Consider the following 15,609-nt stretch of genomic DNA (forward strand, 5'->3'; position numbering starts at 1 on the left):
CCTTGCCTTGACCCCATTTTAAGCACACTGAGAAATGGGGTTGGGATGTTATTTTCCATGGTTGTCACCGATGCCAAACTCAGTGTTTGCTTCAGTTTCAGTTTAATCATACATTTTAAAAAAAACTGCTTGTCAACACTGCTTTCAACGTTCCTTTACAATTTTAAAACAGGAAACGATTATGAATTCAACAATTCAGGGTAACATTGCCCTGACAGTGACCTGTATTAAATGAACTGTGACACTGTACTATTCGCTGGGCGATTAGGTGGAAGACAATAAAGGAAAAGAAGAGAGACGTGGGAGATGGATGGACGCCTCCAAAATGTGGGGGATGGATGACGGCTTCCAGTATATGGCGGGCAGGCGACCGATAAATGCCACGGCCATCCCCGCCCATGGCCGGTCATGTGTTTATTTCCGTAAGTTTACCACCCCTCTCGTGAGCCGAGCAACTTGTGTTTTCCAGACAACTGGTTCTCTGCGTGTTCCACTGTCCCAGCCCCAAGAGAGAGAGTGACAAAAGAAGAGAGGTGAGAAGAGTGGAAGGTAGGGATATGCATAGAAAATAGATGGGGGAAGAGGGGTGGGAGAGATGAAGTGAGACGACCGAGCACGAGAGACAAAGATGAGAGAGAGAGGTGAATGTGGTCCTCTGTGTATAGGAGCTAGCTAATAGTAGGCCTTTGCCATGATTTCATCAAAGTCCATCGTCGTTTGTATTTCGTTATCATGGCATTTCAGGACATGCTAATGTCAAGGGGCCCAGCTAATAAACAGTCTATAAAATGTTACAATATATACTATTTACTAGATGGAATCATTTTTAGACCTCCAGTCCCTGATTAGAGGGGAAGGATGAAAACCTGTAGGCCCACAGTTCATTTCAAATGAGTTCAAAACAATGCCTTTTGTGAACGTTCGTTGTAGGGAACCACTTTTAATGCCACACAGTTTGAGRAAGCCATAGGGATCCCACATGAAATGATTAGGAGAGTGAACCAAATGTAGTTTTTCTGCCTTCCACCATTTCTGAGGGAGAGACAGAAGGATGAAGGGAGGGAGAGAACTCTAACTGTGATAATTAAGTCTTTCTGGTAAAGCTATAATTAAACTGGCTTGCACAGCATAGACCTGATTTCTGAGGTGTGTGTGTGTTCTCCTCTCTGCCCTAGGGCTCCGTTATATTGTTGTGTAACTATCTCTACTTAGACTAACAGGCATGAAACACTATTCTGCAAATCTCTCTCTCTCTCTCTCTCTCTCTCTCTCTCTCTCTCTCTCTCTCTCTCTCTCTGTTGTGTTTTGTGTTGTCTGTCTGATAAGATATTCATTGTGTTGTGTCATTCTCTGAATGGTACGAGACCAAATGTTCAGGCAATCCTCGGCATATATCTGATCATTCCATGTTAWCCAGCTGAGCTAAAGCCTAGGCATTAGCTCAGAGAGCTGACACAAGTATTTCAGGTCTCAAGCGAGGTTACTCATTACCCGGTTCAATGAACCACCTCTGATATAGCTATAATCGATGCCAGTAGAGTAAGTAACAGGAGCACATATGCTATTGTCTTCTTGTTTTGCCAGAAGGCTAATCCGCTATTCTCTGATTGAAAGGTATGAGCGTTGTCTTTTGTTGTGTTTTGTCTCTCTCATCAGCTTCAGATGAGGAACGATTCCGACCTGAGTAACGCATGTGTCATTTTATGCACTTTTTTCTCTATGCATGTTCTCACCTTGAACTTGAAATGCTATTCAATGCTGTTCGCCCATTATTTGTTCAACAGATTTTCTTGTGGAGTTTTCATTTGATGGGGTTTTCAGTACGTTTATCTTAAGCCATCCCCTTAAATACGATGTACCTTTAGTTAGAATGTTGTCGACAGACTAGAATACATTGAGAGAACTGTGCCTGAGAATAGGGATCGATGAAAGAAAGCCATCGAAATATGTGCTTGTTCGTCTCTGTTTCAACACCAACTGGTACATAAAAAAATACTCTGATTTTAAAGATTATTTAGGCAAAGTTTAGGGTTGGGGGAAGTATGTATGAATCATGCAAAAACAGGTTTGGAGAGCCTTTACACACAAAATATATTTATGAATCAAAAATGCAGTGGTTTTATTTATTATGAACATTGCCACATTCAGTTGTTTAATAATCACAAGAGTTTGGTGGCACCTTAWTTGAGGAAAACGGGCTCATGGTAATGGCTGGAGCGGAYCTGGTGGAATGGTATCGACTCCAATTCCATTAACTCCATTCCAGCCATTATTATGAGCCGTCCTCCCCTCAGCAGCCCCCACTGATGGTAATGTAGGAAGTATATAGAATTATGATAGGAGAATAGTGTACAATAGTAGGCTATACAATTGTCTATTGCCTGTGCTAACCATGGAACTGTGTGATAACAGAGCCAAGTATTGTGCCATGTGTCGGGTTCAAACTGTTATGGCTTGGTCTCCGCTCTGCTCCATYATGATTTAAGTAGCCTATACGTTTAAAAATYTATATATTATCAACTGTTRCTAATGATCCTCAGAAACCACATGGCCATGACGGRATTTACAGAAGAAACAAATGGAGTTAAACGAAACAATGTAATGAAATAGAATYATAATGTAGGCTTTACCAACTGAAGGGAACTAACAGTAAATTGGCAGTTGAAAAAGTGTCGTTATTAGGTGTACTGACGGTCGATATTGATAGTGGTATAGATAGAAATAGGAAACAGAGAAAGTCGGAGTAGCCTACAATGAAGACATTCGAGTGCCCATCCCTTCACGTTAAAAGGTTGTAGATATCATTTCAATTCTGCATGATGGCATAGCATTTCTTAAACTTCACTGTGGGAAAGTTGATATGTTGATATGCTTCAGATGTCTGCCATGGGACTGGTTTCACACGTGTCACCGGCAATTATGAGGTCAACTGGATCTAAAACAAGTGTAATTTACATTTACATTTCCCTTCTCCAAATGGATGAATCATTTACCTGGATCTTATCAATAGCTCCTATCAAGTTGTAAATTACAGTGCATGGGGAATGGTGCTATTTCTAAAGGAAAAAATGTCCACTTGGAAACGGTAGGTTCGGAAACGATAGGTTCGCTACACCTTATTAATGGTTTTCAAGTTGGTGGATTTATTAGTGAATTAAGTCAAGGTCAGATTATGACATATCTGTAGACACACCTTAATGTATTCAATCTCCCCCCAAAACGAATAGCAGGTGAATAGCACGCTATTCTCATGCCTAAATTCCAGGTCAGAATAACGCATAGAGAGAAAAGTTCATAAAAAGGGAATAATGTTCAATTTACGCACGCTTAACTCGGGTCGGAATCAGGACCATAGAGAACAGGGCTGACTGATAGCAAACTCATTTACTGGAGACAAAGTCTTGTACACATGCACGGCAAAGCACGCACGAGCACACACACACACACAACATACGCAGACACGCACACACACACACATGCTCTACAGACACACACACGGACACACACACACACACACAAAGCCCCTCACTGTGGTGATGGAAGGAATATAGGATAGGGAGGGGAGGAAGAGAGGAGGAGAAGAAGCACAAACCGTGGTGGAGAGGTAGACAACACACAGCAACACACAGCAACACACAGCAACACAGCAACACACAGCAACACAGCAACACAGGGAGTCGACCAGTAGCAGCTATTAGTCAGAGAGTGACACGGTGCTAAAGGAAACCCAAGAGTTCATTCTTCAGTCTCCTGGGAAAGTTAATACACATACTCGTTATTAATGACCTCTGATTACACAGCCCATATGGTGCTATACTTATCTACACACACACACACGCGCACAGCACTTCTCTCTGTCTGCCAGTTCTAACTGTACCTAGTTTAGGTGCATTGTGAATAGATGATCCAATTACTGAAGACTCGACAGAGATGCGAATGGAAACAAAAAGAGACCTATGTTAGACCTATTTCAGTCATTTATTTTTCAACCTTGATGCACTTTTACAAGGGTTTACATCCCTAGTGATGTTAAAGATATCCTTATCTGACTTTTAATGCAGTAATAAGCCTATATTATAATAGTATAATATTGATGACGTCACCTTCTGCGCTGCTCTCTTTCTGCCCATCTCTCCCGCTTCTGTCTCTCRGTCAAGTTTCTCTTCTTTATTAAATGGATACAAACTGTCAACATATAATAGACCATMAATAAACCATACGCTGGGTTACGTGAAAAGCACTGAAGAGCTGTTTGTGTGAAACGACTAACGGACTGTAGCATTTTATCCCAGCATGTGTTAATAGTCTCCACAGGAGAGGAAAGGTTTACTTCCATAAGGAGAAGTCGCTCAAAGCAAACCTCATGTCTTCATAGTGGGACTCCCTGTGCATCTCTCTATTTCTTCAGAGAGAATAGAGGAGACACTCAGCTGTGTGTTGTGTCGCTGTGTGCATGTGTGTAACGCTCTGATATGACTGTATAATAGGCAATATCAGGACCCAGCAGGAGGCCGGAAACAAAGCCTGGGGGTTGGTTAGAGATGGATCCCAGCCATGGTGACAGGTTTGTGATGGCCAGAGTGTGGCTTGGGGGTTGGATAGAGACGAGGATGGAGGCCAGAGTGAGGACTGTGGGTTGGTTAGAGATGGATCCCAGCCATGGTGACAGGTTTGTGATGGCRAGAGTGTGGCTTGGGGGTTGGATAGAGATGGATCTKGGGCCCGGTCCAGAAACAAACCRCTCTTTCCACTTGTATAGATCCGAGAGGATTGGATTGGTAGGCTAGTCAATATGACCGAAGTCCCAACATTGCTTATCAGAGGTGGTTACTACCATTTTGCTTATTACTTTCCAATATTTCCACAAGTCTTATATAATTGTATCATTGTTGTATAGTGTTATTTTATAATAGGATATTGTTCAATGAGGACTAGTGTTTTATTTCCAGTTGATCATTTAAGTACACCTATAGTTATAGTAGCAAGTCAATGGCTTACACTCACTGGATAGTTTATTAAAGGTACACACCGGGTCGGACTCCCCTTTGCCTCCAGAACAGCCTGAATTCTTTCAGGGCATTCTAGAAGGTGTTCGGAAACGTTCCACAGGGATGCTGGTCTGACGCGTTGGGATCACGCAGTTTCTGCAGATTGGACAGCGGTACATTCATGCTGCGAACAGCCGTTCTATCTCATCCAAATATATCTCTATGGGTTGAGGTCTGGGGACTGCACAGGCCACTCAAGTAGAATGTGGGCCTGGAGAGTTTCATCATGGCTACACTCGAAACCTAGGTCGTCACGTCGCCTGGCTGAGGAAATCAGCTGCAAAATGTAAAGATAGAAACAAAATGTAAAATGTATTATTTTATTTTGCACTTACTGAGTGCTGGCTTTAATTGCTACCCAGAAATGATTTGATATTGAGATTAAAAATGGCTGCATTGGACCTTTAAACCACTGAATAGACACATCAATTTTAAGGACACACTTTTCTTCCCTCCAGTCGTAGATTGTGAAGATTCTTCACTCATTTTCTCACTCATAATTACATCGTATTCCCTTTCTAATTCTGTAGCCTCTCTGTCTCTCACTGACACTCCTCTCTACTCACACGCACACTTGACATAAAGAATAGTTTAATTTTTCATTTTTATATTTCACCTTTATTTAACCAGTAGGCTAGTTGAAACAAGTTCTTCATTTACAACTGCGACCTGTCAAGATAAAGCAAAGCAGTTCGACACATACGACACACAGAGTTACACATGAAATAAACAAACATACAGTCAATAATACAGTAGGGAAAAAGGTCTATATAAACAGTATGTGCCAAATGAGGTAGGATAAAGGGGGGTAAAGGCAATAAATAGGCCATAGTGGCAAATAATTACAATATAGCATTAAACACTGGAATGGTAGTGATGTGGCAGAGATGACAATGTGCAAGTAGAAATACTGGGGTGCAAAGAGCAAGATAAAATAAATAAATAAATAAATACAGTATGGGGATGAGGTAGATGGATGGGCTTTTCTGCAGATAGGCTTTGTACAGGTGCTAGTGATGCTGTGAGCTGCTCTGACAGCTGGTGCTTAAACTAGTGAGGGAGACTATGAGTCTCCAGCCTCAGTGATTTTTGCAGTTTGTTCCAGTCATTGGCAGCAGAGAACTGGAAGGAAAGGCGGCCAAAGGAAGAATTGTCTTTGGGGATGAACAGTGAGATATACTGCTGGAGCACGTGCTACGGGTGGGTGCTGCTATGGTGACCAGTGAGCTGAGATAAAGCGGGGCTTTACCTAGCAGAGACTTGTAGATGACCTTGAGCAAGTGGGTTTGGCGACGAGTATGAAGCGAGGGCCAGCCAACGAGCGCATACAGGTCGCAGTGTGTGGTTGTATATCGGGCTTTGGTGACAAAACGGATGGCACTGTGATAGACTGCATCCAATTTGTTGAGTAGAGTAATTGGAGGCTATTATGTAAAGTGACATCGCCGAAGTCGAGGATCATTAATTGGTCAGTTTTACGAGGGTACGTTTGGCAGCATGAGTGAAGGATGCTTTGTTGCGACATAAGAAAGCGATCAGAGTCTAAATTTTGGATGGAGATGCTTGATGTGAGTCTGGAAGGAGAGTTTACAGTCTAACAGACACTAGGTATTTGTAGGTTGTCCACATATTCTAAGTCAGAAACGTCCAAAGTAGTGATGCTGGACGAGCGGGGCAGGTGACGGGCAGCGATCGATTGAAGAGCATGCATTTAGTTTTACTTGCATTTAAGAGCAGTTGGAGGCCACAGAAAGAGAGTTGAATGCATTGAAGCTCGTCTGGAGGTTAGTAACACAGTGTCCAAAGAAGGGCCAGAGGTATACAGAATGGTGTCGTCTGCGTAGAGGTGGATCAGAGAATCACCAGCAGCAAGAGGAACATCATTGATAGTACACAAAAAGAGAGTAGGCCCGAGAATTGAAATCCTGTGGCACTCATATTGAGGACTGCAGAGGTCCGGACAACAGGCCCTCCGATTTGACACACTGAACTCTATCAGAGAAGTAGTTGGTGAACCAGGCGAGCGCAATCATTTGAGAAACCAAGGCTGTTGAGTCTGCCGATAAGAATGTGGTGATTGACAGAGTCGAAAGCCTTGGCAGGTCGATGAAGACGGCTGCACAGTAATGTCTCTTATCAATGGCGGTTATGATATCTTTTTAGGACGTGAGCGTGGCTGAGGTACACCCATGACCAGCTCGGAAACCAGATTTGCAATAGTGAGAGAAGGTACGGTGGGATTCGGAATTGGATAGTAACCTGTCTGAGAATTTTGGCATTGAAGACTTAGAAAAGGCAGGGTAGGATATAGATATAGGTCTGTAGCAGTTTTGTCTAGAGTGTCTACCCCACTTTGAAGAGGGGATGACCGCGGACAGCATTTCCAATCTTGGGAAGCTCAGACGATACGAAAGAGAGGGTTGAACAGGCTAGTAATAGGGGTTGCAACAATTTCGTCAGATAATTTTAGAAAGAGAGAGTCCAGATATATCTAGCCCGGCTGATTTGTAGGGGTCCAGATTTTGCAGCTCTTTCAGAACATCAGCTATCTGGATTTGAGTGAAGGAGAAATGGGAGGGCTTCGGCAAGTTGCTGTGGGGGGGGAGGGCTTTTTGATCGGAGTAGGGGTAGTTCAGGTGGAAAGCGATGGCCAGCCGTAGAAAAATGCAGAGATTCTTGGAGCCTAAATAGCCATAGTCTGTAATTCACTTCAGTTATTGTTGGAAAGAATGAAGATACTGGGAATACTTGTCATGTAATCTGATTTCAGAAAAACCTTTTGTGCGTGTCATCTCTTCTCCCTCATCTCTGCCCTACTGACTATCTGCCCGCCTGCTGCATGCTTCACTTGTGTCAAGCTCTCATCTCGCCTCTTGTCTCGTTTACAGCTGAGGTATTCCACAGCAGCCCTGACTGCCATAATCTGCTCTCATCGTCTCGCCTTGCCTCATTTTATGCTCTAAATCCAGACCTCAAATACTACACTGGTTCTGTTGTTTCACTCCTCTCCCTCATCTCTGTGTTGACGGAGCAACACTCACTAGTCTCCAGTAATGCTACAGGGAACTTCGAACACAAACTCCAGTGGATTACGTACTGTCCAGGCGTTTTTAGAATGGTGACGTTACGGCATGGTTGACATATTAATTCCATGGCAAATTTCAACCGTCCTCTAGAGCAACGCGAGTGCCTGTTACCATCTTGTAGGCTCAAGCAAGGGCGTTGTGGATGGGGGTGAGGACCGGCTTAAACCCTGGGCACATGTCTCCAATCATCTCGGGTCCAATCCCGGTGCTAAGCACTCCTTTTGAAATTTTCGTTTATCTCTTTTAACCCTAACCCAAACCTTAAACAGCGACTGCCCCGAAAAATCAACGAATCCATTTGAAAATCAAATCAAATCAAATTGTATTGGTCCCATACACATATTTAGTAGATGTTATTGTGGGTGTAGCGAAYGGCTCGTGTTCCTAGCTCCAACAGTGCAGTAGTATCTAAAAATGATTCACAACAATACACACAAATCTYAAAGTAAAATAATGGAATTAAGAAATATATACATATTATATCGAGCAATATCGGAGTGGCATTGACTAAAATATAGTAGAATAGAATACAGTATATGCATATCAAATGAGTAAAGCAGTATGTAAACATTATTTAAACATTATTCAAGTGACTAGTGTTCCATTATTAAAGTGGCCAGTGATTCCAAGTTTATGTATATTGGGCAGCAGCCTCTAAGGTGCAGGGTTGCGTAACCGGGTGGAAGCCGGCTGGTGATGGCTGTTTAACAGTCCGATGGCCTTAAGATAGAAGCTGTTTTTCAGTCTCTCAGTCACAGCTTTGATGTACCTGTACTGACCTTACCTTCTGGATGATAACGGGGTGAACAGGCCGTGGCTTGGGTGGTTGAAGTCCTTGATGATCTTTTTGGCCTTCCTGTGACATCGGGTGCTGTAGGTGTCCTGCAGGTGTCAAGTGGCACCTTAGTGGTGCCACAGGAATGTGGAATCGATATAACATTTATTCCAGTGTCAAAATTGACTACAAAGTGTAAATAGGACAAATTTGGTCATAAAGTCAGTCTCGTCTAAAATGTAGTTTGGAACCTGAGTGCGTCACAACAAGTAAATGGAGGTTGGGTTTGGATTTCAATCATTTTAACAATTCATGCCTACCTTTTGCCAAACTCCAAGTGCAAATCGCCCGTCCACCCAACGCTTCCCTTCATTGAATGGGGCTCTGTTGTTTCATGGACCCAAACACGTTCAAAGGATCACAGRCGTTTGAGACTGGTAAGCCCTAATATGGATTGATCAAGCCGGCTCTAGTTCGACAACGCATGCTTCCAGCAGGATGCACAGCCAACTATGGTTTGCATGCCCTGCTGAAGGACCCTATCGTGCAGAATAGGTGGTTGGAGATCATTGGTCTCCAAGTCTGTACCAGTAACACTAGCTTACTGAATAAATAAAATAAAATAAAATTTATTTGTCACATACACATGGTTAGCAGATGTTAATGCGAGTGTAGCGAAATGCTTGTGCTTCTAGTTCCGGCAATGCAGTAATAACCAACAAGTAATCTAACCTAACAAATCCACAACTACTACCTTATACACACACAAGTGGTAAAGGGATAAAGAATATGTACATAAAGAATATATGAATGAAGTGATGGTACAGAACGGCATAGGCAAGATGCAGTAGATGGTATAGAGTACAGTATATACATATGAGATGAGTAATGTAGGGTATGTAAACATTATATTTAAGTGGCATTGTTTAAAGTGGCTAGTGATACATTTTTACATAATTTCTCATCAATTCCCATTATTAAAGTGGCTGGAGTTGAGTCAGTATGTTGCAGCGGCCACTAAATGTTAGTGGTGGCTGTGTTAACAGTCTGATGCCTTGAGATAGAAGCTGTTTTTCAGTCTCTCGGTCCCTGTTTGATGCACCTGTACTGACCTCGCCTTCTGGATGATAGCGGGGTAACAGGCAGTGGCTCGGGTGGTTGTTGTCCTTGATGATCTTTTATGGCCTTCCTGTGACATCGGGTGGTGTAGGTGTCCTGGAGGGCAGGTAGGTTGCCCCGGTGATTCGTTGTGCAGACCTCACTACCCTCTGGAGAGCCTTACGGTTGTGGGCGGAGCAGTTGCCGTACCAGGCGGTGATACAGCCCGACAGCATGCTCTCGATTGTGCATCTGTAGAAGTTTGTGAGTGCTTTTGGTGACAAGCCGAATTTCTTCAGCCTCCTGAGGTTTGAAGAGGCGCTCTGCGCCTTCTTCACAACACTGTCTGTGTGGGTGGACCAATTCAGTTGTCCTGATGTGTACACCGAGGAACTTAAAACTTTCCACCTCCACTACTGTCCCGTCGATGTGGATAGGGGGTGCTCCCTCCGCTGTTTCCTGAAGTCCACAATCATCTCCTTTGTTTGTTGACGTTGAGTGAGGTTATTTTGCTGACACCACACTCCGAGGGCCCTCCACCTCCTCCCTGTAGGCTGTCTCGTCGTTGTTGGTAATCAAGCCTACCACTGTAGTGTCGTCCGCAAACTTGATGATTGAGTTGGAGGCYTGCATGGCCACGCAGTCGTGGGTGAACAGGGAGTACAGGAGAGGGCTCAGAACGCACCCTTGTGGGGCCCCAGTGTTGAGGATCAGCGGGGTGGAGATGTTGTTACCTACCCTCACCACCTGGGGGCGGCCCGTCAAGAAGGCCAGGACCCAGTTGCACAGGGCGGGGTCGAGGCCCAGGGTCTCGAGCTTGATGACGAGTTTGGAGGGTACTATGGTGTTAAATGACGTTAAATAACGTTATTGCTGGTTGTATAGTTAGCTATCTTTGATAACGCGAGGCAGGATAGCTAACATTTTAGCTAATGTTAGCGTAACTAGCTAGATAACTAGCTAGTTAACTACCTCAGTTCAACTTATTTAGGTCGTAGCTCATACAAGCTTGTGTATTGTCGAGATGCTGCTGGTTATGTAACACTATCATTTGATAATGCTAGAGAGGCAGGCATGCTAGCTAGCTAGCTACAGGCTAGCTAATGTTAGTTAGCCTACAAGTTGGATTTGCAAGCTAGTTCATTGCTRATACAAGTGTATTCTGTATTGTTTAGGGCAAAACTAAATAATGGATGCAGCTGTGTTGGTAACTAACTCATGTCTGAGTCTGACTAATACAGTGAACTAGGAGCAACAAACTGTAARGATATCACCGGCCTGAATCTAATCCATTCTGGAGTTACAGTCATAAAATATGCTTGAAAGTTGTATTAAAAAATAATCKGTTTGATAAACTAGTAGGTTAATTACCCAGCCAAGCAGATGCAAGTTGTAGAGTCATTTTGTTTGTGAAGTGCATTATCAAAAAGCTTTGTCCTTTCTTTACAACAAAATGAAATMTACCACTTGGCTGTCTATTGTATCACCTTGTCATGGGCCCTTCCAGTCAATACCACGACATAAGATGAGGATATACATTGTTTATGAGGATTTCCTGCTGCAGTTCGAGAGATGTATTTGTATTGTATTTGTATTAATTWTGGAGGCAGCAGCCAAGGCAGCAGCTACTCTTCTTGGGGTCCGGCAAAATTACCGCAGTTATACAATTTTTAAATCATTACAATACATTCATTACATAATTCACAACACACTARGTGTGTGCTCCTGATGTCGTTTGACCCCACATYGACTACGACAGMGTCAGCTCCCGGTGTCTGTCYTAGAACAGTTGGAAGCAACCTTGTTATGTCCTGTACTGTTGCTCCTGGGTATCACAGGGTTTTTGCCTTGGGAACCYAGATGTTTCTCACCATAGAGCTGCCTATGATGACAGCTGSCGATGTTAAACGGGTTGTCTCTCAGACAGCCTCGRGGTCTGATGAGGGTGGGAGCTCCGAGGATCTGAACCCGAGGTAGAAGCCACCGGAGAGGGAGACAGAACCGAGGACGAATACGCAGGGACCTCTGGAGTCCGGGGCGTCGAAGACGTTTCTGGTCTGTGCCAGGTCCGGGCTCAACATCTCCAAGCAGACCCTCGTTGCCAGAAGACGCTTTCTTTGACTTCCACGGCGAGTGACGTATCTCCATGGCTGGTTGGGTCGAGAACAGCGCCGTTCTCCAGGGAATGGGTCGGGGTCTCCACCTTCGTTCTCCACCTCCATTCTCCAGTTTGRAGCCGCACATGTAACATAGAGAAMACCAGCAAAGGGACCCTCAACATCACGCAGGCATGCCCTCACTGTGAGCTATAAARGGAGCAGGGAGGACACTTGAATCAGGTTGGTGACATTTGACCTGGTTAAAGGTCAGAACAGTTTCTAGTTCTGTCCCAATTCACTTTTATAACGTAGCCTGGTGCAATCAGCCTGATCGCTGCGTTTTCCATTCRTTTTCACTTCACACACTTGATGTCTGGAGTGAAATAGAAAGGTGAATGCAGCAATCAGGTTGGTTCCACCATGCTAATCATAACCACCATTGATAATGTAATCAGTGCTCTGTGCGTGTGTGTGTTAGTGTGTGACCGACCAGTATGTTTGATGAGGGGCCAGAAGCTGATCTACGCTGCCATGCCCATCCATGTGGCGCTGGCAAAGACCTCACCTCCAGCTTCACCTCTTGCCTGCTCACCAACGGRCGTCAATGGGGAGACCAGGATTAGGTAGGTTAAGTTTGGCCTGTTCAAACTTCAACATAGTATATGTTTGTTTGTCCAATATCACTTATCCTGCCATTGGTAAGAGAACAGTGACTGTGTGTATGTGTTCACAGATGCATCTATGGAGCCAGCACTTGGAGACTTGCAAGAGGATGTGATGTAGTTCTGACCCGGCAGAGAGGCTTGATACTGACGTCTCTGAATGGAGAGAGACCTGGCACTCAACACATCCACAATGTGGGACTYAAGGTGACTAGCAATAATACAGAACAGCAGAAATGTCCAGTATTTGCAACACCCTTTCATTCCATGTGTAACTGATGTACTCTGCCTATTTCTACAGATGGAGAGAACTGTAGATGCTTTTGCCAGATGACAGCCTCGGTCGTTTGATGGGGGGGAGTCTACAATTGAGTAGCTATTATCTGACCTGTTCAAACTTTATCATACTACCTGCTTGTGTGTCAGATATTACATATCCTAACTGCCATTGGTAATTGAACAGGGACTATGTGTGTATGTGTTCACAGAAACATGTATTGAGCCAGCACATGGAGACTTGCAAGATGCGAAGAAGTCCAGACTGACAGACGGGCTTGATAATGTTGTCTCTGAATGGAGAGAGACCTGGCACTCTGCATTACAATTTTACTAGACATAACTTTGACTTGTATTGTCTTTTTTTATTATTGAATTGAATGGTATCAGTCAATATGGGGAGGGAGAAACCCTGTGTATTATTCACCAGGATCAGGGAATTCCTGTTGAAGACAGACCACACAGGATGGTATGACCACCCTGACATGTTTGCCAAGATAGCCCCATTACCACCAGGCAAAATGTTGATAGGCATAGTATCTGTGTCGGCTGGGAATGACAATGAAAGTTAAGAGGTGCACATTGTTGTATTAGAAGAACACTGCTTCTATGGTAATTATGTAAATAGTTGGACCTGTTACTACCATTGAAAGTTATCAAAACACTTAGTTTGGAATATCTACATGAATTCAACAATTGCATGCTCATATTACTCTGTAGGCTACTGACCTATTCAACGCTTCCTCCGATATCACACAAAATACATCTGCCTGTAGTTATTGAATTCAACCTTTGTGAGGTTTGTTTGTTGTGATTGAGCGGTTGGAAATATCTGCGGGCAAGGTTCTGACAGCTGGGCGTGTCTTGGTGGTGACATTGGCACACCCAAGAAGCACCCACATAAAACCACACCCCCAAGCCAAGTCACGTATGGCGTCTGTCATGGCCGCCAGAATTTCTTGAGGAGCAAGCCAAAGGGAAACGGGAACTGGGTGCAGTTCCCGTTTAACCCTAACCAATCAGAATTATTGCATACATTTAATCCAATGCCTACATTTATTCTGATTGAGAGAGCTGAACAAAGAGCTCGGAATTAATGCCTAAATTTAACATCAAGGTTAGTTTCAATTTCACTTTTGCGCAGTTTGGCTTACAGCTAACAGATGGCAAAACATAATTAAATGGCCAGCACATTCAGTAATCTCTGTTGCCTACAGTTACGACAAATGTCTCCATTTGTCTTTGAGGTTACATTGCAAATGTCTCTATCACACACACACTGACTCTCCACTCTGTTCTTTTGGGCCATCAGAAGTAGAAGGTCTCACAGCCTGTGTCCTTGTCTACCACCCTCCATCCCTTCGTCTCCCTTCCCACCTTCCCCACCTCCCCCCCTTCCCTCTCCCTCGTTCCCCTCCTCCCTTACGAGAAAGCTGTGAAACATCACCTTCATCCATCATCGACACACGCACACCTCTCACACACCCACCGAAAATACGCACTCTCACACACACCTCACACACACTAAAAATGAATTCCAATTAACAGCAGTCTGCCTGGGAGGAGGGGAGAGGGGGAAGAGAGGAGAACAGATAAAAGAGACAGAGTGTACATGTCCGAAAGAAGAGGACAAAGGTTAGGGAAGGAGAGGAGAGGAGAAATAAGGAGTGAGCGGAGAAGGTAGGATAGGATAAGATAAGAGAGAAAGAGATGACATGATGAAAAGTACAGAAAAAGAGGGAAAGGGGAGGATAGGAGAAAGACGAGAGCTGAGATGAAGCATGCACAGACAACAATATATCACAGTCTCATGTCATTTATTGACGTCCTATAGTAAACGTCTATTTTTGACTAGTAAACTGACTTCATGTCCCAAGGTTCTGTATTGGGTCTTTTTATAAACTCGGGTACCAGTGAGGATTTCCTACACTGGACAAGTTATTACAGCTGTTGATAAGTCATTGATAATAATATGGCAATTTTTATTCATTTCGTTACATTAAGATATGTGACCGACCGCCTCGATTCAGTCTTATGTGGCCAAATTTGAAATTGTGTTTTTTACATTGGATAAAAGTTGAGGAAAACTCCAGCTGAGGAACAATGGGAAAGTAATTCTGATTTGAAAATGTGTAAACTTGTAACTCCACTTTTAGAAAATGGCCATRGAATGTTTTGGTACATCTACTGGAGAGCTCTTCTTTGTCTACACCCATTCAGCATCGTTCACACCCTTTAAAGCCTTAGCCCCACCCATCTCTTTAAGGATTCATATCTGAGGCCATGTGCCCACGCTATGTCAAATAAAATCTATGTTTATTTGTCACATGCACAGTATACAGAAGGTGTAAACGGTACAGTGAAGTGGTTACTTGCATAGGAGCAATATCAAAAACAGAAAGTGTCCAGATAAAAATATTTTATTAATATTTTAGCATTATTAGATGATGCTTACCCGACACACTTTTCTAAATTGATGGGTCATGTGAAGGAAATTATATAACCACCCCCCAAGCACATCTAGCGAAGTGGATGGGTCACTATTGTCTAGACATGTACACATGT

The 15,609-nt window shown here is 43.6% G+C and overlaps 1 protein-coding gene and 1 long non-coding RNA gene across 3 annotated transcripts in view; both read left to right on the top strand.

Annotated features, from left to right (window-relative positions):
- Positions 1 to 15,609, top strand: part of LOC139022990 (A-type potassium channel modulatory protein KCNIP2-like) — a 202,754-nt gene that overhangs the window by 107,263 nt on the left and 79,882 nt on the right. The gene's annotated exons all lie outside the window — the stretch shown is intronic.
- Positions 12,511 to 13,283, top strand: LOC111951650 (uncharacterized). Its single transcript, XR_002875635.2, has 3 exons — positions 12,511 to 12,729; positions 12,840 to 12,975; positions 13,070 to 13,283. It is a non-coding gene; the product is annotated as an uncharacterized lncRNA (long non-coding RNA).

Source organism: Salvelinus sp. IW2-2015, linkage group LG25, assembly GCF_002910315.2.
Source record: "Salvelinus sp. IW2-2015 linkage group LG25, ASM291031v2, whole genome shotgun sequence".
In the NCBI taxonomy this organism is placed as follows: Eukaryota; Metazoa; Chordata; class Actinopteri; order Salmoniformes; family Salmonidae; genus Salvelinus; species Salvelinus sp. IW2-2015.